Raw genomic sequence first — 26760 nt, 5'->3', positions numbered from 1 at the left:
CACGTATATAAGTAATTATAAAAATACAGACTGGTAATTAATTGTTAAGCTGTAAAGAAAATAACAATCAAATAGTCTTACTGAACAGAATGTTAACTTTGGAGTTTGATTAATTTAGTTAAAAGCTGGCTTTTACCCCACTTCTGAAGAGAGACACTTTAAATTATTCCATCAATTTATCCCCTTAAAGGTTGCCCAATTTTAAGTACCTGGAATTGAACTTTTTCAAAAACATGTCAAACTCTCTCCCTTGGAGCAGAAGTTTGCTATTTTTGGTGAGCAATTGGCTTATTCTCAAGTACTGAAATACAACAGGAAAAACTTGGTTTTCCTGCCATTTTGGGAAGATTATAACATAAGTAAATACGTTGAGGTTGTGAAATGGAAGTCAGTGCACTGCTTATAGGAGTTGAGATGTTATTTTGAAGTTGTATGTGATGTTGGTGAGGCCGAATTTGGTGTATTGTGTGCAGTTCTGGCCATCTACTAAGACTGATTGTGTGCGCAGAAGATTTACAAAGACATTGCCAGGACTTGAGGATCTGAGTAATAGGGAAAAGTTGAATAGGTTAGGAATTTATTCCCCAGAACATTGGTGTTCAACGTCAGCCAAATGTCCCACTCCAGGGATTTTTTAGAGAACTCAAGTAAAAAACAAGAAATTGAGGGCCTCGTTAATCTTCTGAATAGGCCCTGGTAAGTTTACTGTTTTAATGAAATGCAGGCGCACATTCCTTTATCTGAAATTCTGAAATCCAAAAAGCTCCGAAAACCGAAGTTTTTCTTGCCAACAGCTGACGTCACTCAGGTGTGACGTGGCAGCACTAGCAGAGGCTGCCAGATGTCAGTTGTGGCTCAGCGCTCGTACTGGTTACATTTGCTGTTCGCTGATATTTTGTGTTCACTGTTGACTTGTGTTTAATTTCACTGTGAAAATGTCAAAAAGATCTGCAGATACCCCTATGGGTAACAATGAGAAAAAGAGAAGGAATCTTCTCTATCAATAACGCAGAAAGTGGAGTTATTGCAGAAGCTTGATCGTGGTGTGTCTGTGTGGTGTCTTACTGAAGAAAATAGTATCGGAACTACCACTGTATATGATTTAAATAAACAGAAAGACAAGTTACTGAAGTTTTATAGTGACAGTGACATTCTACATTTATTCCAATAAGTCATTTACCATGTGTTTGATTGGGTTCATTTGAAACTGTATATTTTTATGTTTTATTGAATGTTTTTGTTGGAAATAATTTTTTTTCTTGTCATTATTCCCTGAACAATACATTATAACAACTACTTACATAGCATTTACATTGTATGAGGTATTATAAGCAATCTAGAGATGATTTAAATGTATACGGGAGGATGTGTGTAGGTTTGGTGTGCCGCTGGGTCCTATAGTCCACCGCACTTAAACGGGTTAAATAAGGGACTTGAGCATACATGTTTTTTGGTATCGGTGGGGGGGGGGGGGGGTTGGTCTAAAATCTGAAAAATTCTGAATTCGGAAATGCAACTGGCCCCAAGGATTTCAGATAAGGGATGGTGGACCTGTATGACTAAAACACATAAATAAAAAAGAAATGAATATATGCAATTTAATTGTAATCCTGAAGGACATGACTGGGAAAATATGCTAGATGATGCAAATCAGGCAGCAAAACAGTTTTGTGTGCATGTTAGGGGAGGGGGGGAGGGGGAGGAGGTTGTGGCATGTCAATTGTTATCCCTGCTTCTGCTTGATCATGCAAAAATCACTGTGTCAATGTCATCAATTCAAATGGACTTCAAAATCATCTTTTTTGATAACTCTGAGGAAAAGAATGAAGATTTTTAATGGCTATTAATGCATATAGAGATCCAATGGTTATCAAAAGATACTTGTCTCAGTTGTTTTGTTGAATTTTGGATGGTATTGTAGCATTACTAAGTGATAAGCTGCTTGGAGAATAAAGTATCACTGCTAAGTCAGACATATTTTACCTGTTAGATATATTTGAAAAAACTGAATTCATTAAAAAAACCAGTTACAAACCAAAGAACTGCAAACTCATATCATGTTAGGAGGCTATTACCGCTGTCCTTATAAACTCTAACTTTTCAGCAGCAATATTGAATGCTGCAAGTTTATGCAATTTCCTTAATAGAATTGCTAGGCGATGATCTGATTGTATACATTGATCAGTTGAAACAACTGCACACTGATACAGAATTTTGGTTCAGAGACCTGCTGGAGATGCATATTTCAGATTGGCTGGTGGATCCATTTCTGGTGAGTGTGAATGATATTGACACCACATTGCAAGGATGTTTAAATGAGCTGCAATGTGATATAACAGCTCAAGCAAAATTCAAACACAGCAAGCAAAAATTTCTGGATAACACGGGATAGCAATTTTTTTTCTAAAGTGTTGCTTCCTCAGAAATTTTTTTTTTGGTTATGACAGACCATTTGAAGTTAAACACAAATATAATTTCAGACTACTTATAACACCTAGGAATTTGAAGAGACAAGAAATTAGCTTTTATTCAATATAATGCATTTAATTGCATAGTGGTGATGACACATTGCAAAAGTTCAACTAAGCTTAAAATATTTTGTTGATGATTTTCATTTGTACTCAGTGTCCGAGGCTTCTCACTTCAGTGTCCAAAAACAACCAGCCAGAATTGATAGATTCCAATTCCCCTGATAGCATTTCTCCATGAGTGCAATGTCCTGGTGAAACCTTTCACTATGCTCATCGATGGCAGCACCAAGATCTGCAGGGAAGAAATCTAAATGGTAATGTAGAAAATGAATCTTTAGTGACATGTTTCACTTCATGATTTTGTATGCTTGAAGCATGTTGTTAACCAGCTGCACATAGTTTGGTGCTCTGTAGTTGCTAAGAAAACTTTCGACAACATCCTTGAATGCCTTCCATGCAATCTTTAAATTTCATCTCATTGATGACCTGTTTGATTTGTGGACCATCAGAAATGCTTTTCCTTAACCTTGGCATCAATTGTTTTGGGAAACATCTGTCTCAAATATTGAAACCTTTCACAGAATTTTTTTTGTGTCTGGTGACAGCAGATTCCACCCTTGCAGTCTTGAACCCAGTGATCCTGCTTTTGCCTTCGACAAACCCAAGTTTATGACCAGGTCACTTAACTTAGATTGAGTTATCAGATGAAACTCAGTTGATTTGAAGCATTCACAATGTGTATCAGTATCAGTGTCTTTTTCCACTTCTACCTCGTGCATCATGGCTACTTTGTATGCTTCCTCTAGTATCCATGGTTCTGGGCCTTCAGTGCTGGAAGACTATTGTCATGTAGCACAGGTCTCATGGCTGGAGGGTGATCAGGGTATTCAATGGATTTCTTGTTTTTAACAGAAAATCAGACACACTGGTCAGACAGAAGTAGCAGTCTGTCATATGATCCTCCTGTTCTCACCATGTCATTGGGACGATGAATGCTATTGACTTCTGAGTACCTTTTGAGCCTAGCTCTAAGATCGACAGCACATATTGCACAACAAATGTGAGAAGCCAAGGCTTTGCCTTTATTGCCTATTTTGCACCCAATGTAGAGCTCATAGGCTTTCTTAATAAAAGGATTCATGCTCTGGCTTTGAGATTTAAGTGAATATAACAAGAAGTATCACAGCAGTTGCAGCGTTGCTGAGACATTTTGCTGTCACCAATATTCCTGAAAATACAATTACTTTATTATAATGAGTACACACATATACTATACGGGTAGAATGCATGCATCAACGTGATTGCATACCGATATACATGTAAACGCAATGCATAGAGCAATGTGTGCATGATACTTTATAGCCCTTCTCAGACCTGTCCTGACATGCAACCTCCACCCTGCCCAAGCATGCCTGGACAAGATAGACAACTTTTAGTTTACATTGTAGGCAACATTTTAAATGAATTGAATTATGAATTAAAGCAACAAATATAGGTGATTTCAAAAATTTTTTTGTGTGTGAGTCACTGAAGATTGGGAGACTGCTTCGTCAAGCACCTTCTGCTACAAAAAGTAGGGTCTCCTGGGGGCCACCAATTTCAATTCTACTTCCCATTCCCATTCCGACATATCAGTCTATGGCATCCTCTACTGCCAGGACGAGGCCACACTCAGGTTAGACAAGCAATATCTTATATTTCATCTGGGTAGCATCCAACCTGATGGCATGAACTTCAAATTCTCAAACGTTCAATAATAGCCGCCCCTCCCTTCACCATGTCCCATTCCTGTTTTCCTCTCTCACCTTATCTCCTTACCTACCCATCACCTCCCTCTGGTGCTCCTCCTCCTTCCCTTTCTTCCATGGTCTTCTGTACTCTCTTATCAGATTCCCCTTTCTCCAGCCCTTTATCTCTTTCACCAATCAGCTTCCCTGCTCTTTACCTCACCCCTCCCCCTCTTCCAGTTTCACCTATCGCCTGCCACCTTGTAATTAATCCTCCCCTGCCCACCCCACCACCTCCTTACTCTGATATTTTCCTTTCCTTTCCAGTCCTGAAGAAGGGTCTCAACACGAAATGTTGACTGTTTACTCTTCCATAGATGCTGCCTGATCTGCTGAGATCCTCCAGCATTTTGCATATATTGCTCAGCCTCTACATCTTAGATTTGTTTTCAAACTAAAGTTAGACCATAAGACCATAAGACATAGGAGCAGAACTAGGTCATCCGGCCCATCGAGTCTGCTTTGCTATGCAATCATGGCTGATAATTTTTTCTTCTCCTCCACAACTCCAGAACCTTTGATGCCATGTCCAATCAAAAACTTATCAATCTCCGCCTTAAATACACGTTTGTCAGGCAGGACTTTTCCTGAAGGAAACCATGCTGATTTTGTACTATCTTGTCCTGAGTCACCAAGTACTCCATCACTTATCCTTAACAATTGACTCTAACATCTTCCCAACCACTGAGATCAGGCTAACAGGACTATAATTTCCTTTCTGTTGCCTTCCTCCTTTCTTAAAGAGTGGAGTGACATTTGCAAGTTTCCAGTCCTCTGGCACCATGCCAGAGTTCAATGACTTTTGAAAGATCATTTTATTGCAACGACAATCTCTAATGGTACCTGTTTCAGAACCCTCGGGTGCAGTTCAGCTAGTCCGGGTGACTATGTACCTTTAGGTCTTCCAGCTTCTTGAGCACCTTCTCTCTTGTAGTAGTAACTGCACCCACTTTTCTTCCTTCATATAGTACAACATCAGACATATGACCAGCGTCTTCCACAAGGAAGACTGATGCAAAGTACTTATTGAGTTCATCAGCCATCTCCTTGTCCCCTGTTATTATTTTTCCTGCCTCATTTTCTAGCAGTCCTATATCCACTCTCATTTCTCTTTTATTTTTAGCATACTTGAAAAAACTTTTGCTATCCACTTTGATATTCTTTGCCAGCTTACTTTCATATTTCATCTTTTCCCTTCTAATGATTTTTTAATTGCTCTCTTTCATTCACTCATTCAGGTGCCTTGCCGTTCGGCGAGGACGATCATGTCTCTCCATCCATCACGGTCCCTGACCCTCTGATTTGTAGTTGTTGCCTCCCCTGTTTCTAACTATGATGTTATTCCATCTATCATTTTCATTCTCCGTCTGCCTCTGCTTCTTTTTCCTTCCAGCTTTCCAGTTGTAACTAAATATTCTAATGTCTCTCTTCGCATGATGTGTCCAAAGAATTTTGGTTGCAGTTTTTTGATTTTTTTTTAAGTAATGTACGTTTTGCTTTCCTTCTCTGTAGAACTTTTTTGTTGTTTGTCCTGTCCGTATATGATATGCATAGCATTCTTCTGAGGAACCACATCTCTGCTGCATTGATTCTTTTTTCCATTGCATTTGTGATGGTCCATGACTCACAGCCATACATCAATATAGGAAGAACGCAGCAGCTGAGAGTTCTAAGGCGGATGTCAATCGCTATTTTCTTGTTCATTAGGATGTTTCTCATTTCTGTAAATGCTGTTTTTGGCATTGCTATTCTTGCTTTTATGTCTGTTACCCATGATCCAAGGTACTTGAAGTTGTGAACTTGTTTCAGGATTTCATTTCCCAATACGATCCTACGGTTTGGGATACCAGGTTTCTTTGTTATTACCATTACTTCAGTTTTCTTTTTGTTTAAGGTTAGGCCATGTCTTTCGCTCTCTGTGTTGATGGTAGATTCTTGATTCTGTATATTTACTTCACTGTTTGCTATCAGTACTCTATCATCCGCATAGCGGATGTTGTTGATATTGTATCTTCCTATACATTCCAGTTAGGTCTTGTATGGTTCTCATGATGTTTTCACTGTACAGGGAGAACAGGTTTGGTGATAGAATACAACCCTGTCTGACTCCTCGCTTTATTGGCTGATATTCACCAATCTCGTTCTCTATCTGTATGGCTGCACTTTGTTGCCAGTAGAGATTCCTGGTTATTCTTAGATTTTTTCCATCGATATTAATATCTTTAAGCATTTTCATGATGACTTGGTGTTTCACTGCGTTAGAGGCTTTTGTGTAGTCAATGAAACAGAAGTATAGGTCTTGTTGTACTTCTATTGACCTTTCGATAATATTCCTGAGAATATCAGTGGCGTTTGATGTTCCCTTCGACAAAGCCACACTTATCTCTGGTTTAATTTTGTTTCTTATTCTGAGCATGAAGATTCTAAGTAGAATTTTTGTGAGGTGGCTCATTAAGCTGATTGTTCTGTGTTGTCCACACTCTGTTGCACCTGGTTTCTTTGGCAGTGCAATGAATACTGTGTTTAAAAGATCTTCTGGTACTTTGCCACTATTGTATATTCTATTCAGCAAGACTGTTAATTTTTCTACACCAAAATCTTCTAGCGCTTCGTACAGTTCAACCGGAATGTTATCTGATCCTGATGATTTCCCCTTTCGCATTTTCCTCATAGCATGTTCCACTTCTTCCTTCAGTATTGCTGGGCCCTCGTTGTTGTTGCCAATATCAAAGTTGTCCTCTTGGTGTTTGTTGTCATTTAGGTCTTTGATGTATTCTGACCATCTTAGCATTATTTTTCCCTTTTCCATAATTGTAGAGCTATCTTTTGCTTTTATATATCCTGTTGTTGCTCTGCTTTTCTTCCGATTTGTGACCTCTTTGATCTCGTCGTGCATATGTTTGCTGTCGTTGGTCTTCTGCAATTGTTCTATTAACTCACATTTGTCCTTAAACCACTTTTCTTTTGCTTCTTTGCACTTGGTTGTTATCTGTGCATGCAAGGATACGTAGGCTTTTTCATTTCCCTTACATTTTCTTCTTTGTTCCATAAGATTCAGAACTTCTTCTGTCATCCATTTCTTTTTAGCTTTTTCTTTTTCTGTTGTTTAGGAATCACCTCTTGTGCTGCTCGTGTTATGCTGTCTCTGAGGTTTTCCCATTGCTGTTCTATAATAGTGCTGTTTTGTAGAGCCTCGAAATTGTTCTTCACTGTTATTTGGAATTCATTTTTGATGTCACTGTTTTTTCTGAAAAGTCCCAAATTCAGCTTTGGCTCTACTCTTGGTCTTTTAAGCTTTCTGAGTCTCGGATACATCATGCTGATTATTGCTATGTGATCTCTGTAGCAGTCTGCACCTGGATATGTTTTGCATGATTTCAGAGCATTTCTATGCTTTCTCCTTATAAGCACCTAATCAATCTGGTTTTGGGTGTTATCCCTTGGGTTCTTCCATGTCCATAGTTTTCTCGGGTGTTGCTTTAAGACGGTATTACCAATTATATGATATTTTTCTGAGACCCATGTAGCTAGTCATTCACCTCTCTCATTTCTCTCACCTATGCCGTAATGCCCAATATTGTCCTCGTCCCTGGTCTTGCCTATTTTTACTCTCTGTAGGTTTTTAAAAACTTCCCAATCCTCTATCTTCCCACTAATTTTTGCTTTGTTGTATGCCCCTTCTTTTGCTTTTACAATAGCTTTGACTTCCTTTGTCAGCCATGGCTGTACAATATTACCATCTGAGTATTTCTTCATCTTTGGAATACAAACGTCCTGCACCTTCCTCATTTTTCCCAGAAACACACGCCATTGCTGCTTTGCTGTCATCCCTGCCAGCAGCTGCTTCCGATTTCCTCTCTCATACCACTGTAATTTCCCTTACTCCACTGAAATACTGCTACATCAGACGTTACTTTCTCTCTATCAAATTTCAAGTTGAACACAATCATATTGTGATCATTGGTTCCTAAGGGTTCTTTTACCTTAAGCTTCCTAATCGTCTCCGGTTCATTACATAACACCCAATCCAGTATAGCTGCAACACACATCAAAGTTGCTGGTGAACGCAGCAGGCCAGGCAGCATCTCTAGGAAGAGGTACAGTCGACGTTTCAGGCCGAGACTCGAGGTGCTGACGAAGGGTCTCGGCCCGAAACGTCGGCTGTACCTCTTCCTAGAGATGCTGCCTGACCTGCTGCGTTCACCAGCAACTTTGATGTGTGTTGCTTGAATTTCCAGCATCTGCAGAATTCCTCGTGTTTACATTTTTAAATCCAGTATAGCTGATCCCTTAGTAGGCTTAACGACAAACTGCTCTAAAAAGCATTTAGCAAACTTGCTCACTTGGGATCCATCACCAACCTGATTTTCCCAATCAACCTGCATGTTAAAATCTCCCATGACTACCATAACATTGCCCTTTTGACTTGCCTTTTCTATTTCCTGTTTAAGTCTGTGATCCACCTCCTAGCCACTGTTGGGAGGCCTCTAGAGAACTGCCATCAATGTCCTTTTACTCTTACAGTTTCTTAACTCAACCCACAGGGATTCAACATCTTCTGATCTGATATCACATCTTTCTACTGATTTGATGCCATTCTTTACTAGTAGAGCCACACCACACCCGCTGCCTCTGCCTACCTTCCTATCCCTCTGATATAAGGTGTAACTGTGGACATTCCGCTCCCAACTACAACCATCTTTCAGCCATGATTCAGTGATGGCCACAACATTATACCTAGCAATCTGTGATAGTGCAACAAGATCATCCACCTTATTTCTAATACTTCGCGCATTTAGATACAACACCTTGAGTACCGTATTTGCTGTCCGTTCTGCTTCCGCATCCCTAATGTTTTGATACTAAGCCTGTTGGCTGCAGCTAAGTCCCATCACCTGCCTGCCCTTCCTGACAGTCTGACTGCACACGACCTTTACTATCCTGAGTCCCTTCCCTTCAGCTCTCACCACCTCTGCCAAATTAGGTTGGACCTTCCCCCACAACTCTAACAAACTTGCCTGCGTGAATATTGGCAAGAAGTTGCTTGAGAAACCTTCTCTTCAGGGTGCTTGAGTTCACAGTGCAGCTGTGCTTTACACAAAGAACTCCAAGCTGTCCTAGGAAAAATGCTATAACATTATACACTGTCTTTATTTCTGTCTGGAGAAGTTCTTCTCTTTAAAAGATCAACCTATTGTTAAAATTTCCCACACATGTCCTCAAATACTATCCTCTTTTTTTTAGAGAGATTGCGCATTCAATGTTCAAAGTAAATTAATTATCAAAGGACATATATGTCACCAATTACTACTTTGAGATTGATTTCTTACAGGTATTCACAGCAGAACAGAGAAATACAATAGAATTAATGTAATGCACACAAAATGCTGGAAGAACTCAGCAGGTCAGGCAACATCTTTGTGAACAATACATTGCTCTAGAATCAAAATTGTGCTTTCTGGAAGGGAGCTTTTGGAAAAAACAGTTTGCAGGGTGGGTAGTGTCTGCAATGATTTTTCCTGCCTGCCTCTTTGTCCTGGACAGATACAAGTCTTGCAATGATGGTAGACTGCAGCCAGTGACCTCTTCTGCTGACCTGACAGTTCTTGTAGATCTTTATATTATGTGAAAGGATGCAGCATCAAGTCAGATGTAATGGCAGATGTGAGGATGCTCTCTATGATGGAAGTGAGGAATTGAATCAGTATACTCTGGGGAAAAATGAAATTAGAGGGATAGGAGCCAAATGCAGGCTGGTGGGACCAGATTAGAAAGACATCTTGGCTTTTATGGACAGGTTGGGCCAGAGGGTGTGTTTACTTTATTACTCAGTTGGATTGTACCCTCTTTGATGGGTGGAAAAGAACAAGCAGATTTCTCCTGTCTTGATGAAAGGTCCCAGCCAAAACATTGACTCTTATCCCCTCCCCTCTTCCTTCATTACCCACCCTGCTTCCCCTCTTACCTCTTCTCTTCTTCTCACCTATCTATCGCCTTCCTCAGTTGCTCCTCCTCCTTCACTTTCTCCCATGGTCCACTCTCCTCTCCTATTAGATTCCTCTTCTTCTACCCATTACGCATTTCAAATATCGCTTTCCACTCATCACCTTCCCCTCGTCTCACCTGGTCTCAACAGTTACCTGGCAGCTTTTGGGAATCCCGAGGGAAACCAAATTTCCCTCGGGATTAATAAAGTATATATCTATCTATCTATCTATTGTTCCTTTCACTCCCAACACCTGCTGTGCGTCTGCTTCCTTCCTCTCCAGTCTTGATGAAGGGTCTTGGGCAAAACACTAACTGTTTATTCTCCTCTATTGATGCTGCCTGACTTGATTGCCTCCCCAGCATTTGGTGTGTTGCTCTGGATTTCCAGCATCTGCCGAACCTCTTGACGTATGATTCTCCTTGCCACTCATAATGTCCTTTGCTGGAGTGATTGTTGGCAGTGAAGCTGGACATATACACATGTATATCCAAACTAAAGAAAAGAAGAAGTACTGTCACTCCTCATAACTTCACGAGGGAGATAGTGCACTGACATGTCAGGCGGTATTCACAATAATTAATCTTGACATAGTTCATAGTGCTCAAGAATTATTAATAGTGGCACTGCATTCGGGCATGTCACTCATTGGGATAAGTAGCAGAATGTTGGGCGGGGGGTGGTGATAATACCCCAGGGTGACTAAGAACAACTTTGTAGCTTCATGAATAATTTTAGAAATGAAATATGCTGATTTATAGATGTCAGAATAGTTGCTCTCTGATGGATGGATGTTTAATGTTCTGGTACAGTTTCTCCATCATCTTTACACCTTCGGCTCAAAACATCTGTTCAGTGTTGTTCACCCCCTTCCCCTACCCCAAGGGTAACTAAATAAATAAAAAACATTTTAATTCCACTTCCCATTTCCATTCCGACATGTTAGTCCATGACCTCCTCTTTTGTTGCAACGAGGCCACACTTAGGTTGGAGGAACAATACCTTATATTCCGTTTCGGTAGCCGCCAACCAGAAGGCATGAACATCGATTTCTCGAACTTCTTGTAATTGCACCCTCTAACCCCATCATTCCCCGTTCCCATTTCCCTCCCTCACTTTATATCCATACCCACCCATCACCTCCCTCTAGTGCTCCTCCCCCTTTTCTTTCTTCCATGGCCTTCTGTCCTCATCTATCAGATTCCCCCTCCTCCAGCCCTGTATCTCTTTCACCAATCAACTTCCCAGCTCTTTACTTCATCCCTCCACCTCCCGGTTTCACCTATCACTCTGTCTTTCATCCTCCCCTCCCCCCACCTTCTTACTCTGACTCCTCATCTTTATTCTCCAGTCCTGATGAAGGGTCTCGGCTTGAAAAGTTGATGATACTTTTTTTCCATAGATGCTGCCTGGCCTGCTGAGTTCCTTCACCATTTTGTGTGTGTTGCTTGGATTTCCAGCATCTGCAGATTTTCTCTCGTTTGAGATTCTGCAGATGCTAGAAATATAGAGTAACACACACAAAATGCTGGAGGAACTCAGCAGATCAAGCCGCATCGACGGAGAGAAAGAGAACATACCTCTCGATTAGAAAGCCAGAGTGAATGTTTAAAGTTTATTGGCTCCATGCTTTATGTGAGTGCAGGCTCTATGTTATTGTAGATTCTTTAAAGTCATTCCAATAGGCAAGTGTAAAGGAGAACAAATTAACTCTTACTCCGGATCTGATGAAGTAAAAAAAAACCCAATAAGATTAAGAAAACAACAATAATAAACAAAGACAATAAATATAAATACATGAGATAGCTTACATACATTGAGTGTTTGCCCATAAAGTGATGCTGGGCACAGGACTGTTTGTACATAAGGTGACTGACAGGAAATGATAAAATAAAGGTGTTTGGTGATGTGGGGGGTGTGTTTGTGGATGGGGGAGGGGGGTTGATCAGCCTCACTGCTTGTGGAAAGTAACTGTTTCTGAGCCTGCTGGTCCTGGTGTGAATGCTATGGATCCTCCTGCCTGATGGGAGTAGGACAAACAACCCATGAGCAGGATGAGTGGGTTTCTTTGTGATATCACTGGCCCTTTTCTGGCACTCTTCTGCATATATGCCTTTGAAGGTGGGTGGTTCTGGTGATGTGCTGGGCAGCTTAAACTACCCATTGTAGAACCTTCCTGTTCTCTACTGTGCAATTTATGTACCATGCAGCGATGCAGCTTGTTAGAATGCTCACTACTGTAAATTTGTAGAATGACATCAGTATATTCCAGCTCACCTCAGCCTCCTCAGAAAGTAGAAACATTGGTGAGCTTTCTGAGAATGTGTAAAGAGGAGTGTGAGTGGTAGCATTTCTTCTGAAGTCAATAATCATCTCCTTTGTCTTGTTGACATTGAGGAAGATTTTTTTTTCCCTCTGGCACCAGGCTTCAAGCTTTTCCACTCCTCTTTGTAGGCTGTTGATGATGATGTCATGTCATCAATGAAACTGAAAACCTGATTTCTCAATATGATTCAGACACAGACACACACACACCACACACACACACACACACACACACAATTTTAAAAAGAAAGCAAACAAGCCTATCCTTTATCAAAACATGTAGATAGGAAAAAATATATTGTGGTGTCCTTTGAAGGGAAGCAGATTGGAGATTGGTAGGGGTGAGGTTAGGATATAAATGAAGATTAGAAACCCAAACATTTTCTCAGAGCTCTTTGCACCCCCTCTCTTTGGTGCACTGTCTCTGAAATCATCCAGAACTTTTAAAAATAAGCTTTATTTGTTGCGTGTATATCGAAACATACAGTGAAATACATAATGTGCATCAACAATCAACGCTGCCCAAGGACGTGCTGGAGACAGCCATGGTGTTGCCATGCTTCCAGTTCTAACATGGCATGCCCACAACTTACTAACCCACAGGCCTTTAGAATATTGGGCTAAACCAGTGCACCTGAGCATACAAACTCCTTACAGACTGTGGAGAGTATTGACCCTGATTGCTGGTGAAGTAAAGCAACAGGCTAATTGAAATACTACTGTGTTGGCCCCTTATTCTTGATTTCACTCCATGATGACTCCATACTGCCATTTCAATCACTACTTCCTCCCACTCTTCCCCGATTAACATTGTTGTATGAATGATTTACTTGCACAGTTTGTTTTCGATAGTAACAGGCACAGCTGGCTTGCAAATTAATCTGTGGAGATGATTCTCCACATTGTTGTCATCTTTTGGAAGTCATGAGTGTTTGAGCTGGTCAGTTTAAGAACCAAATGAACGTAAAAGCTTTGAATATTACAGCCCTGTGAATCTTAACTACAGTACCTATGAAAAAATATTCCTTCACTTGGAAGCTTTTATGTTTTATTGTTTTACAACATTGAATCAAAGGGAATTTAATTTGGATTTTTTTTGACACTGGTCAACTGAAAAAGACTCTTCTGTGTCAAAGTGAGAACACATCTCTAAAAAGTGATCTAAAGTAATTACAAATAAAAATCACAAAATAATTGATTGCATAGGTATTCTCCTTTTAATATGACACACCAAATCATCACTGGTGCAGCCAGTTGATTTTAAAAGTCAGATAATTAGCTACTGTAAATGGAGATCACCTGTGGGCAGTCAAGGTGTTTCAATTGATTGTAGTAAAAATACACCTGTGTCTGGAAGGCCCAACGGCCGATGAGTCAGGTTCCTGGCAAAAACTGCACCGTGAAGGCAAAGGAACACACTAAGCAACTCCATGAAAAGGTTATTGGAAAGCACTACTCAGGAGATGAATGCAAGAAAATTTCCAAGTCACTGAATATCCCTTGGAGTACAGTTAAGTCAATCATCAAGAAATGGAAAAAATATGGTACAGCTATACAGTAAATCTGCTGAGAGCAGGCTGTCTTCAAACACTGAGTGACAGCTAGGAGAGGACTAGTGAGGGAGGCCACCAAGAGATCCATAACAATGCTGGAGGAGTTACAAGCTTCAGTGGCTGAGATGGGAGAGACAGTGTATACAACAGCTGTTGCCCGGGTGCTTTACCAGTCGAGGCTTTATGGAAGAGTGGGAAAGAGAAAACTACCGTTGAAAAAAAAACTCACAGGAAATCTCAATTGGAGATTGCCAGAATGCATGTGGAAAACTCTGAAGTCAGCTGGAAGACGGTTCTATGGTCCAATGAAACCAAAATTGAGCTTTTTGGCCACCAGACTAAGCACTATATTTGGCATAAGCCAAACACACCACATCATCAAAAACATACCATCCCTACCATGAAGCATGGTGGTGGCTGCATCATGCTGTGGGGATGCTTCACTGCAGCAGGCTCTGGAAGGCTTGTGAAGGTAGAGGATAAAATGAATGCAGCAAAATACAAGGAAATCCTGGAGGAAAACCTGATGAAGTCTGCCAGATAACTGTGACTTGGAAGAAGGTTTGTTTTCCAGTAAGACAATGACCCCAAGCATAAAGCCGAAGCTCACAGGAATGGCTTAAAAAAAACGAAGTTGATGTCCTGGAGTGGCCAAGTCAGAGTCCAGATCTCAAACCAATTGAGAATTTGTGGTTGTACTTGAAAAATTCACTCACAATTCCAATGCAATCTGACAGAGCTGGGGCAGTTTTGTAGAGAAGAATGGGGAAAAATTGCAGTGTCTAGATGTGCAAAGCTGATAGATACTGTACCTATCCACATAGACTCAAGGCTGTAATTGCTGCCAAAAGTACATCTCCTAAATACAGTACTGACTCGAAGAGGGTGAGTAATAATGCAATCAATTGTTTTGTGTTTAATACTCGTAATAAATTTAGACCAATTTGTAGAAACTTGGTTGCACTTTGACACAAAAATGTCCTTTTTGTTGATCAGTGTCAAAAAAGCCAAAATAAATCTGTTGTAATACAATAAATCCTGAAAACTTCTGGGGGTAGGTGGTGAATACATTTTATAGGTACTTGTATGTACTCTGTGTGGCTTACAGTATGTACTGTTTTGCACCCTGGCCCCAGAGGAATGCTACTTTGTTTTGCTATATATATACACACATGTGTATGGTGGAATAATTAACTTGTGCTCGTGCAGCGGCAGTGTGGTCTGTGTGGTGCCTTTTGTTTCGGTTTTGAGACAGCTTAGGGCACTAATTACATTGAAGCTTCCATATAATTGAATTTGTTTGCAATGGTCCTTTCATTAATGTTTCAGTGGAATATTTGTGGTCATTCAAGCAGTTGCGTCCACAGCAAACAGCCACTGTACACTATTATAAATTTTTATATAACGGTACAATCATCAGTTCCAGTTGACTGCTTGTCAATCTTTGCTTCATTTATTGAAGTTTAGAATGGCAGGATTGTCATTTAGATTTTTGGTTGGTCAGGGCATGAAGGGACACTAAGATAAGGCAAGTGACTAGGACGGAGAGGAAAATTGGATAAGCCATTATGAAATGGCAGAGCAGACTCGATGGGCCAAATGGCCTAATTCTGCTCCTATAACTTATGGTCTTATATAAATGAACCTAGCACGGGATCTAAGTTCCATTTTTCCTTCTTTTGCTCTGCTAAGTGACTGTTTGGAGGGTTAACTGGACCAAACCATATTTAGTTCCAGAACAACACACACAAGATTCTGGAGGAACTCAGCAGGTCAGGCAGCATCTATGGAGAGGAATCAGCAGTCAATGTTTTGGGCTAAGACAGCCCTGATGAAGGGTCTCTGCCCAAAACATTGACTGTTGATTCCTTTCCATAGATGCTGCCCAACTTGGTGAGTTCCTCCAGCATTTTTCTTGTGTGTTGCTCTGAATTTCTGGCAATTGCAGAATGTCTTGTACACATGTAGTTCTATTTTTCTAGTTCCAGGGAAGCAGTATCCATTATCACGGAACCCCACCACCCAGAACGCGCTCTCTTCTGGCTGCTACCATCAAGAAGACTCACACCGTTAGGTTCAGGAACACTTACTACCACTCAACCATTAGACTTGAGCAAAGGGGATAATTTCACTCAACTTCACTTGCCCCATCATTGAAATGGTCCCACAACCTATGGACTCACTTTCATGCATTCTTTATCTCGTATTCTTGTTACTTATCATTTATTTTTATTAATTCTTGCTTTCTTGTATTTACACAGTTTGTTGTCTTTTGCACATTGGTTGAACACTCAAGTTGCTGCGGTGTTTCATTAATTCTAACAGGGTTATTATTCTGTTACGGTTTTATTGAGTATGCCCACAAGAAGATGAATCTCAGTGTTGTATATGGCGACATATATGTACTTTTATATTAAATTTACTTTGAACTTTGATCAAACAATCTTTCTCATTCTATATTACTGTGGAGACTTTGAAGACCATGAGAATAATAACAAAAATGAAAGTAGCTGTCAAGCCCACTGATATTACAAATTCACTGCAAAGATAAAATCCAATGATCTGCTTCATGCTGAGGTAAGACCTTGGCCTAGAATGACAACTATTTATTCTCTCCATGGATACTACCTGATCTGCTGAGCTCCTCCAGCACTTTTGTGTGTGTGTGTGTGTGTGTGTGTGTGTGTGTGTTGCTCCGGATTTCCAGCATCTGCAGAATCTCTTGTGTTTATGATGCTCTTCATGCAGTCCTTTTTTTAATGGACCAATAATAGATCAGTGACACTGGAAAAACTAATTTAAAAATGTTATTTGGTTACTGTGCCAGAGCCAGTTATGTTGAGCCTTAAAATTAAATTTGTTAACTTTTTTAAAATCTGATTTGCAGTTTCTTGTTTCAGGGGTCTAATAGAATGTGCTTCAGTGATGTGGGGTGAAACCTAATGCAGCATAAAGTGGCAGTACGGTGGTGTTGTGGTTCATGCCATTCCCACCTTTGTTTGTAAGGAGGTTATATGTTCTTCCTGTGAATGCATGGGTTTCCTCTGGGTGCTCTGGCATTCTCCAACATTTCAAAGAAATACGAGTGAGTGAGTTGTGGACATGCTCTTCTGGTGCCAGGAACACTTGACCCTTGCAGCATATTCAGTCTGTGTTGATCTCTGACACAAATGATGCATTTCACTGTACGCTTTGATGTATGTGTGATGAATAAAGGTCATCTTTAGATCTTTTAATCTTCTGTCAGTTTGATTATTGAATCAATTGGAAGTAAAAGGAGAAGCTTTTTAAGCCTCCTTTATTTTGGGTTGATACTTCAAGATGCAACCTTGATATACATGGCTCCACACAAGGAGCAGCTAAGTGCGAAGGGAAACTCTGATACTTTTCAAAGAAAACATCGACCTATACCTGGTCCAAACCCCTCCCATTCATGTACCCATCTAAATTTCCAGGAAATGTTGAAATCAAATTTACTGGCAGCTCATTCTACACTCTCTCCTCACATGAGGGTGGTGGAGTATGCCCTCACGATTCCCTGAAATATTTCAACTTTTCACTTAACCCATGACCTTTAGTTCTAGTCTCATGTTGAAGGGAGAAAACATAATTGAGCTCCAATTAGATCAGGGGTCCCAACCTTTTTCGCACTGCGGACCGGCCGACCGGCGGTGGGGGGGGGGGTAAGGGTTGTCAACGGCAAGAGTAGCAGTCAAATACATATGCTGGGTATCCCCGAGAAAGACTACAATGACCATGAAGCCTTGCGCGGGCACCAATGCGCATGCATCACGTGCGCATGCGTGTACGATTTTTTCTACAAATCGTTTTCGGCGATTCTGTTCAGGGGGGGGTGTTAATCATGACCGGAATATAGATGATAATTAGCTAATGCACTCAATTTCGTTTCTAAAAGGGTTTATCTAACGAATTTAATATTAAACACACAGCGCATATTTTCCTCGCATGAATATAGTGATAAGTCAATTATCAGGGGAGCTTGAAGTAAGTGTTGAACGAACTTCCAGTAGAAGTGGTAGAGGCAGGTTCGATATTATTATTTAAAGAAAAATTGGATAGGTATATGGACAGGAAAGGAATGGAGGGTTATGGGCTGAGTGCAGGTCGGTGGGACTAGGTGAGAGTAGCGTTCAGCACGGACTAGCAGGGCAGAGATGGCCTGTTTCCGTACTGTAATTGTTACATAGTTATATAAGTCAATAGCATCATGACACTTTAAGTATCGTTTGGATATTAAACACGCAGCACATATCTTCCCCGTATGAACATATAAAATTATTGCAACACACCAATATCGCTGAATCAGTGGGAGCCCTGGGATTGCTTTCCTACAACAAGACAGTCCTATCGAAGGGTGATGAGAGACAGCGATACTCGAACGGGGTTCCTAATGTCCGGTCTATTCCGCAGTTTAGTTTTCGTTGCATTCATTGCAGAGATATGTTGGAAATGGAAGCAACGTTTTCAGTGCTTTCGTGGCTATCTCAGGATATTTAGCCTTGACTTTGATCCATAATGCCAGCAGAGATGTTATGTCAAACATACTTTTCAGCCCTCTGTCATTTGCAAGCTCGGGGAGTTGATCTTCTTCCCGCGCTGAAATGGATGACGCACGGGTAATAACCTCGCATGCGTAATGGCTCAACAGTGGGCGTGACAGGGAATGAAGAAAGGTGCAGCTGACTCCTATCGCCAAATCATATCATTTCCCCGTGGCCTGGTAGCGCATGCTTTGCGGCCTGGTGGTTGGGGATCGCTGAGTGAGATAAAGGGAGTTGATAAAAGGTCTTCAGAATATAACTCTCCTTTGCTCTTGTCTCACATGTTTTGCTTCGTTCAATTGCTTTTTAGTTACCTCTGACATGGTTACAATTCAGCAGCAGGTAATTTGTGGTTTACTGATCATGATGATACATCAAAATTAATTTCAAATCTCAGGTCTTCTTAAATCAAACAGAAGCAGAAAATGTACTTATTTACTTTCTGCACCCTCTTTAAATGTTGCTCTGGTTGGTTATTTACTAAAAATCCAGGTGAACTACTTGCAGTGACTTTAATTAGCACAATTCACCCACAGCTGCAGAGTTCTCAATTTGGTCTATATCTTTGCCGAAGACCATTGGTACTGGTTTATGATTGTCACATGTATAGTAAGGCATTTGACAAGGTTCCGCTTGGGAGGTTGGTCAAGAAGGGTCAGTAGCTCAGCATATAGTATGAGGTAGTAAATTGAATTGGAAATTGGCTTTGTGGGAGAAGCCAAAGTGTGGTAGTAGATGTATGGCTCTCTGACTGGAGGCTTGTGACTGGTGGAGTGCCACAGGGATTGGTGCTGGGTCCATTGTTGTTTTTCACCTATATCAATGACTTGGATGATAATGTGGTCAAATGGATCAGCAGATTTGTAGATGACACTAAGATTGGTGGTATAGTGGACAGTGAGGAAGGCTATCCTGGCTTGCAGCAGGGTCTGTCCAGGGAAGTGGATGAAGGCAAGGCAGTAGGTGTTGCCTACATGGATCTTAGCAAGGCCTTTGACAAAATCCTGCATGGGAGGCTGGTCAAGAAGGTTCAGTCACTCAGCATTCAGGATGAGCTAGTAAATTGGATTAGACATCGCCTTTGTGGGAGAAGCCAGAGAGTGGTAGTAGATGGTTGCCTCTTTGACCGGAAGCATGTGACTAGTGGTGTGCCGCAGGGATTAGTGCTGGGTCCGTTATAGTGTTTTAACTTTATCATTCAGATCATTGATAATTAGGTTAACTGGATCAGTAAATTTGTGGATGGCACGAAGATTGGAGGTGTAGTGGACAGTGAAGAAGGCTATCATAGCTTGTAAAAGGATCTGCATCAGCTGGAACGATAGGCTAAAAGATGGCAGATGGAATTTCATGCAGACAAGTGCGAGGTTTTGGCCAACAGTCTTACATGGTGAACGACAGGGCACTGAGGACTGTGCAGAACAAAGTGATCTGGGAATGCAGGTCCGTAATTCATTGAAAGTGGTGTCACAGGTGGATAGGATTGTAAAGAAGGGTTTGGGCAGATTGGCCTTCATAAATCAATCTACTGAGTACAGAAGGTGAGATGTTATGTTGAAGTAGTATAAAACCTTGCTGAGGCTTAATTTGAAGTATTGCGTGCAATTTTGGTCACCTGCCTACTGGAAAAATGTAAACAAGGTTGAATGAGTGCAGAGAAAATTTACAAGGATGTCACTGGATCTGCAGGACCTGAGTTATAAGGAAAGATTTAATAGGTCGGGACTGTATTCTTTAGAGTAGACGTATACAAAATTGAAGGATATAGATAGGATAAATGGAGGCTTTTACCATTGAGACTAGGTGGGACTACAACCAGAGGTCATGGCTTAAGAGTGAAAGATGAGAGATATAAGGGGACACATCTTCACTCAGAGGGTAGTGAGAGTGTGAAATGAGCTGCCAGCTCAAGTGGTACATGTGAGCTCAATTTCAATGTTTAAGAGCAATTTGGATAGGTACATAGGTAGTAGGGATATGGAGGGCTATGGACCCAGTGCAGGTCAATGCGAGTAGGCTGCTTATATGTTTTTGACATGGACTAGATGGGCCAAAGGCTTGTTTTTCTGCCATATTTCTCTGTGACTCTGCAGTGAAAAGCTTGTCTTGCATACTGTTCATACAGATCAATTCATCACACAGTGTATTGAGGCAGAACAAGATAAAACTAACAATGCAGAATAGAGTGTAACAGCTGCAGAGAAAGTGCTGAGCAGTTAGATAATAAAGTGCAAGATCATAATGTGGTAGATTGTAAAATAATGTTTGGGTAATTTATTGACTTTTACCAAGCTCTAAAGCTACCTGCTAAGTATGTCATTTGAAATTGATTTATTCTTGTCACATATACTCAGTAGCCACTTTATTAGGTACCTTCTGGACCTAATAAAGAGTCCACTGAGTGTCAATGCTTGATCTTCTGTTGCTGTAGCTTATCCACTTCAAGGTTCAGCATGTTGTGCGTTCAAAGGTGCTCTTCTGCACATCATTATTGCAACATCAACTTGAACCAGTCTTGCCTTTCTTCTCTGACTTTCTCATTAAAAAGGCATTTTCACCCACAGAACTGCCGCTCACTGGATGATATTTGTTTTTCACACCGTTCCCTGTAAACTCTAGAGACTGCTGTGTGTGAAAGTCCCAGGAGATCTACAGTTTCTGAGATACTCAAAGCACCCTGTCTGGCACCAGCAATCATTCCATGGTCAAAGTCACTTGGATCACATTTCTCCCCTATTTCCATGTTTGGGCTAAACAGCAATTGAACCCATTGACCATGTCTGCATGCTTTTGTACATTGAGTTGTTGACACAAAAGTGCATACCATGATACAGTGAAAAGTTTGCCTTGTATACTGTTCATACAGATCAATTCATTACACAGTGCATTAAAGTAGTAAAAGGTAAAAGAGTGACAATGTAGAATGAAGTGTTACAGCCATAGAGAGTGCAGTGCCGATGGACAATAAGATTCAAGTTGTTGGTGCAACCTTTCCTAAGTAGGTTGCATTAGCATCACAGTCGACATATAGAGCTAGTAGACAGAGAAACCCAGTTGCAGAAAGGACCAGCCACATGCAAAACAAAACCTGCCTGAGTCTGCTGCAACAAGCAATTCTTCTGACTGGTGTTTCACTGCCTGATATGGAGGTGCCAATGCACAGGATCAGGACAAGGCTGCGGAGGCCTATACATCCATATTTTTTCCTATCTGCTCTAGGTTGGAAACCTTCACCTTCACCAAAACTGGTAGCCTCTTGGATACTCTCCTCTTAAGACTCAAAGTTCTCTAAGTATGTTTTCAATTTCCGACCTTGAGAGTCTTGTTGCAGCCAGCCACAAGATGAAGAAACACAACAGAATCCACAAAAAAAAACAGAGCAAGCCCTTCAAACATGCAAATTGTGAGGAAAAACACTGCTTAAAACCTATTTCTTTGCCCTTGCTTTAATGTTTCCATTCTTTGTGGCCTTGGACACAAACAACCTCTCAGCTCACAATTTCTGTGTTGAACAAAATCTCTCGTGCCCTCAATTTCTCACATAATTTGTTGGTCTACCAGCTTCTTAAACACATCTAACAGGCTCTTGAACACTACTATCATATCAGCCTCCACCACCACTTAGCGAAATTGTTCCAGGCACCCACCACTCTGTACATATAAAGCAAGATTCAACATTGTTTATTATCATTCATCAGTGCACAAGTGTAAAGGAGGACAAAATGATTGTTACTCCAGATCACTTGGTACAGGAGTATCTGTACGTGAAGTGACTGACAGGAAATGATAAAGTAGTGCTGGTTGGGGGTATAGTGCAGTGGGTTAGTGGATATTATCACTGACATAGCTTGTGAAATTTGTTGTTTTGTGGCAGCTGAAGCATAAAACATTCTGTACATTACAATAAGAAATATTTAAAACAAAGTACTGTACTGCAAAAAGAGAGCAAAAGCAGCTGTTGTAGGATATCTTTTCCTTTGTACATGTTTCTTGGAACATTACTGTATCAAAAACGATAGTCCTTTTCAGTTCAAATCTGTTCTATTAGGAAGGGGCACTAACTTTGCTTAAGAGTCCTACTTACCCAAACCACAGGCAGTCATTTTGTGGTTTACTTTTGAAACATATTTTATTTATGAGTCTCCTAAAATTAAACTATCTCCCTCAGAAGATAATTGCGGGTCAGCTTTTCTGAACTATGCTCCTAAACTCTGGAATTGAATGCCTAAAACTATAAGTGATGCAGAGTCAAAGGTTCAAAGGTACCATTTAATGTCAGAGAAATGTATACAATATACATCTTGAAATGCTTTTTCTTTGCAACCATCCATGCAAACAGAGGTGTGCCCCAAAGAATGAATGGCAGTCAAAGTTAGAACCCCAAAGTACCCCCCAGCTCCCCTCCCTCCCGCACGTAAGTGGCAGCAAACAATAATTCCCCCTTCCCTCACCAGCAAAAAAAACATCGGCACCCACCATTGAACACTCAAACATTTGCAAAGCAACAGTAAAGACACAGACTTGCAGTTTATATAAGACTACATTGTTCACCCGGCATTTGACATACCACAGATTCTCTCTCTCTCCCTAATAAGGGAGAAAGAAGGGTCTCCATTTTCACAGCAAACTGGGAGACATAACAAAAAACTTGCTGGTTTACGATGTTAAAAGTCCGCCACGTCACTTTTTTCCAAACTCTGTGCTTGAAATCATGATCACGAGTCTCTGGGCACACAGCTGCAGATATTCTGACTCCCCCGACAACACACGGGTCTCCTGTGGTAACACCAACCATCGATCTGCCCACCTCCAGAGCCCCAAGACTCTAGGCTTCCAAAGCCAAGCTAAATACTTAGGCTGAGCCCTTGGCATGCCGAACAAAAATGGCCGGTTATGAAACCTCGAGAGCGGATCCCATTCCTCTGAACTGTAGTCTGTATGTAACTCCAGGTCAGGGTCTTCAAAAGAACTCTGAAAAGGAAACAGAGAGATATTAAAGATGGAAATAGAGCTGTTTCCGAAGATGCAAGCAAAGGAGTTGCCATTTAGCGCCATCATTTACTCCGCTCCGCTCAGTTGACACTTCTAAAACATCAGCACAAAACCTATTTCTTTAAACTTGCTTTAAGCTTACATCTTTTTGTCTTTTATTTTCACGTTTATTTTTATTTTTTATTTTATTTTCATGTTTGTACTTTATCCCATTGTAAAGCATTTTGAACTACATTGTATGAAAAGTGCTCTAGAAATGAGTTATTATGTATAACTTTTTTCTCTTAACGATTTCTTAATCTTTAGCCATTTATCTCTTCCACCCATCACCTACCAGCTTGTAATCCTTCCCCTACCCTTCCTTATTATTCTGGATTCTGTCCTCTTCCTTTCCAGTCCTGATGAAGGGTCTTGGCCCAAATGTTCAATGTTTATTCGTTTCTATAGATGCTGCCTGGCCTGCTGATTTCCTCCAGCATTTTGTGTGTGTGGCTCAGGATTTACAGTATCTGCAGGATCCTGTGTTTATCTATGTAAAACTGCTTTTAGTATCACAGGGCTGTGGTGTTTGGCAGCTGCTTCTAACACAATTGTATCACTAGGAGAATTATTATTCCTGTACATTTTATTCACATGAGAGGGTACATGGAGCTTGATAGTTGTTGAGTAATGACTATTCCTGTACCTGGTGGTGAGACTGCATCTTGAGATGCAGATTATGAAGTATAACTAGTCAATGAGTGCTGGGAAATGCTGTGTTGTTAACGGCCTTTGGATGAACGATACACTAGCTTCTTTCTTCATGCACTGAAAACAGAAACACAGTGTGCCAATTCCTGTTCATCCTACATTCCTATGTGAGCAACAGTGTTCATGTTGCTGTTCAATCAAGTTTCTGAATTGCAGACTGGAGGTATGAAATTGACTTTTACCTCTGTCATCTTTGCATGACAGGTCTGCACTGAAAATTAAAATGTAATTATACGTTTTGCCACCAGAGGGAACACTCTTATTTCCAAAGCTAAATAAGTAACTTTAAATGAAATAATTCCCAAATGCCTTTTACATTTTCTTACTGAACTAGTGACTCTGCATAACGTTAATCCTCCTCAATTGCTGTGAATTGTTATAATGAAGGAAAAAGATAGCAGAAAAGTATCCTTTTTATTCAATCACATGCATATAGAAGAGATTCTGCAGATGCTGGAAATCCAGAGCAGCACACAATATGCTGGAGGAACTCAGCAGGTCAGGCAACATCTATGGAAATGAATAAACAGTTGATGTTTTGGGCTGAGACCCTTCAAATTATTTTCAGTCTGAAATTCCTGCAATAAAATTAATAACCATCTTTGCAAAGGAGTGCATGTTCAAAACAAAAAAATTCTCCAAATTGGTGAAGTATTTGACGCAGACTGGGAGATTGTTTCACTGAACACCTACGCTCTGTCCACCAGAGAAAGCAGGATCTTCCAGTGGTCATACATTTTAATTCCATGTCCCATTCCCATTCTGATATGTCTATCCACGACCTCCTCCACTGTAAAGATGAAGCCACACTCAGGTTGGAGGAACAACACCTTATATTCCGTCTGGGTAGCCTCCAACCTGATGGCATGAACATTGACTTCTCAAACTTCCGCTAATGCCCTACCTCCCCCTCGTACCCCATCCGTTATTTATTTATATACACACATACTTTTTTTCTCTCTCTCCTTTTTCTCCCTCTGTCCCCCTTACTATACCCCTTGCCCATCCTCTGGTTTCCCCCCTCCCCCTTTTCTTTCCCCCTAAGCCTCCTGTCCCATGATCCTCTCATATCCCTTTTGCCAATCAACTGTCCAGCTCTTGGCTCCATCCCTCCCCCTCCTGTCTTCTCCTATCATTTTGGATCTCCCCCTCCCCCTCCCACTTTCGAATCTCTTACTAGCCCTTCTTTCAGTTAGTCCTGACGAAGGGTCTCGGCCCGAAACGTCGACTGTACCTCTTCCTACAGATGCAGCCTGGCCTGCTGCGTTCACCAGCAACTTTTATGTGTGTTGCTTGAAATTCCAGCATCTGCAGATTTCCTCATGTTTGAAGTATTTGTAATATTGTTTTCTAGATTTGAAGGAGTTTGGCAAGGAATTATTTGGAAATTATGCTTTTAGCAGATGGGATTTGATACTTTGGAGTAGGTGAAAGACTGGGGTACATCAAACTCAAAGTAAATTCACTGTGTGTGTGTGTGTGTGTGTGTGTGAGAGAGAGGGAGAGTGAGAAAGAGAGAGAGAGAGACTATAGACGCACCAAAGACTCTGTTAAGTTTCTACAGATATTCTTGTGGAGAGCATTCTAATGGGTTGTATTACTGTCTGACAAAGGCACCAGTGTACAAGATTGAGAAAAGCTGCAGAGAAGTTAACTTAGCTAGTTCAGTCATCGGCAGTAGCCTCCCAGCATCAAGCAGCTTCAGAAGGTAGTGCTTCAAAACATTGGCAAACGTGAGAAAATTTGCAGATGCTAGAAATCAGAGCAACACACACAAAATGCTGAAGGAACTCAGCAGGCCAGGCAGCACTGATGGGAGAAAAAGTATATTTGACGTTTCAGGCCAAAGCCCTTTGGCAGGACTGGAGAAAAAGGCTGAAGAGTAGATTTAAAAGGTGGGGGGAAGTGAGAGGGAAATGTCAGGTGATAGGCGAAACTTGAAGGGGGAGGGATGAAGTAAAGAGCTGGGAAGTTGATTGTGAAAGAAACAGAAGTCCATGGAAGAAAGAAAAACAAGTGGGGGGGGGGTAAGGGTGGAGGAGCACCAGAAGGAGGTAATGGGCAGGCAAGAAGATAAGGTGACGATGGGAAAAGGTGAAGTGGCGTGGTGAGATACATTACCAGAAGTTTGAGAAATCAATGCTCATGCTATCCGGTTGGAGGTTGCCCAAACGGAATATAAGGTGTTGTTCCTCCAACCTAAGTATGGCCTCATCACAACAGTGCAGGAGACCATGGATAGACATATCGGAATGGGAAGTGGAATTAAAACAGGTGGCCACTGGGAGATCCCACTTTTTCTGGTGGATGGAGCATAGATGGCATACATCATCA

The 26760-nt window shown here is 41.0% G+C and overlaps 1 protein-coding gene and 1 long non-coding RNA gene across 2 annotated transcripts in view; one reads left to right on the top strand and one right to left on the bottom strand.

Moving 5' to 3' along the window:
- Positions 1–26760, top strand: part of csmd1a (CUB and Sushi multiple domains 1a) — a 2254753-nt gene that overhangs the window by 521543 nt on the left and 1706450 nt on the right. The gene's annotated exons all lie outside the window — the stretch shown is intronic.
- The window catches only part of LOC140193934 (uncharacterized), a 69449-nt gene continuing 65817 nt past the window's right edge, over positions 23129–26760 (bottom strand). The window contains exon 4 of the long non-coding RNA XR_011885001.1: positions 23129–23655. This is a non-coding gene — a long non-coding RNA (uncharacterized lncRNA). The remainder of the gene's footprint in view (positions 23656–26760) is intronic.

Source organism: Mobula birostris, chromosome 2 (assembly GCF_030028105.1).
Source record: "Mobula birostris isolate sMobBir1 chromosome 2, sMobBir1.hap1, whole genome shotgun sequence".
Classification (NCBI taxonomy): domain Eukaryota; kingdom Metazoa; phylum Chordata; class Chondrichthyes; order Myliobatiformes; family Myliobatidae; genus Mobula; species Mobula birostris.
Note: the sequence above shows the minus strand (reverse complement) of the source record. Positions and strands in the feature narration are given on the sequence as shown.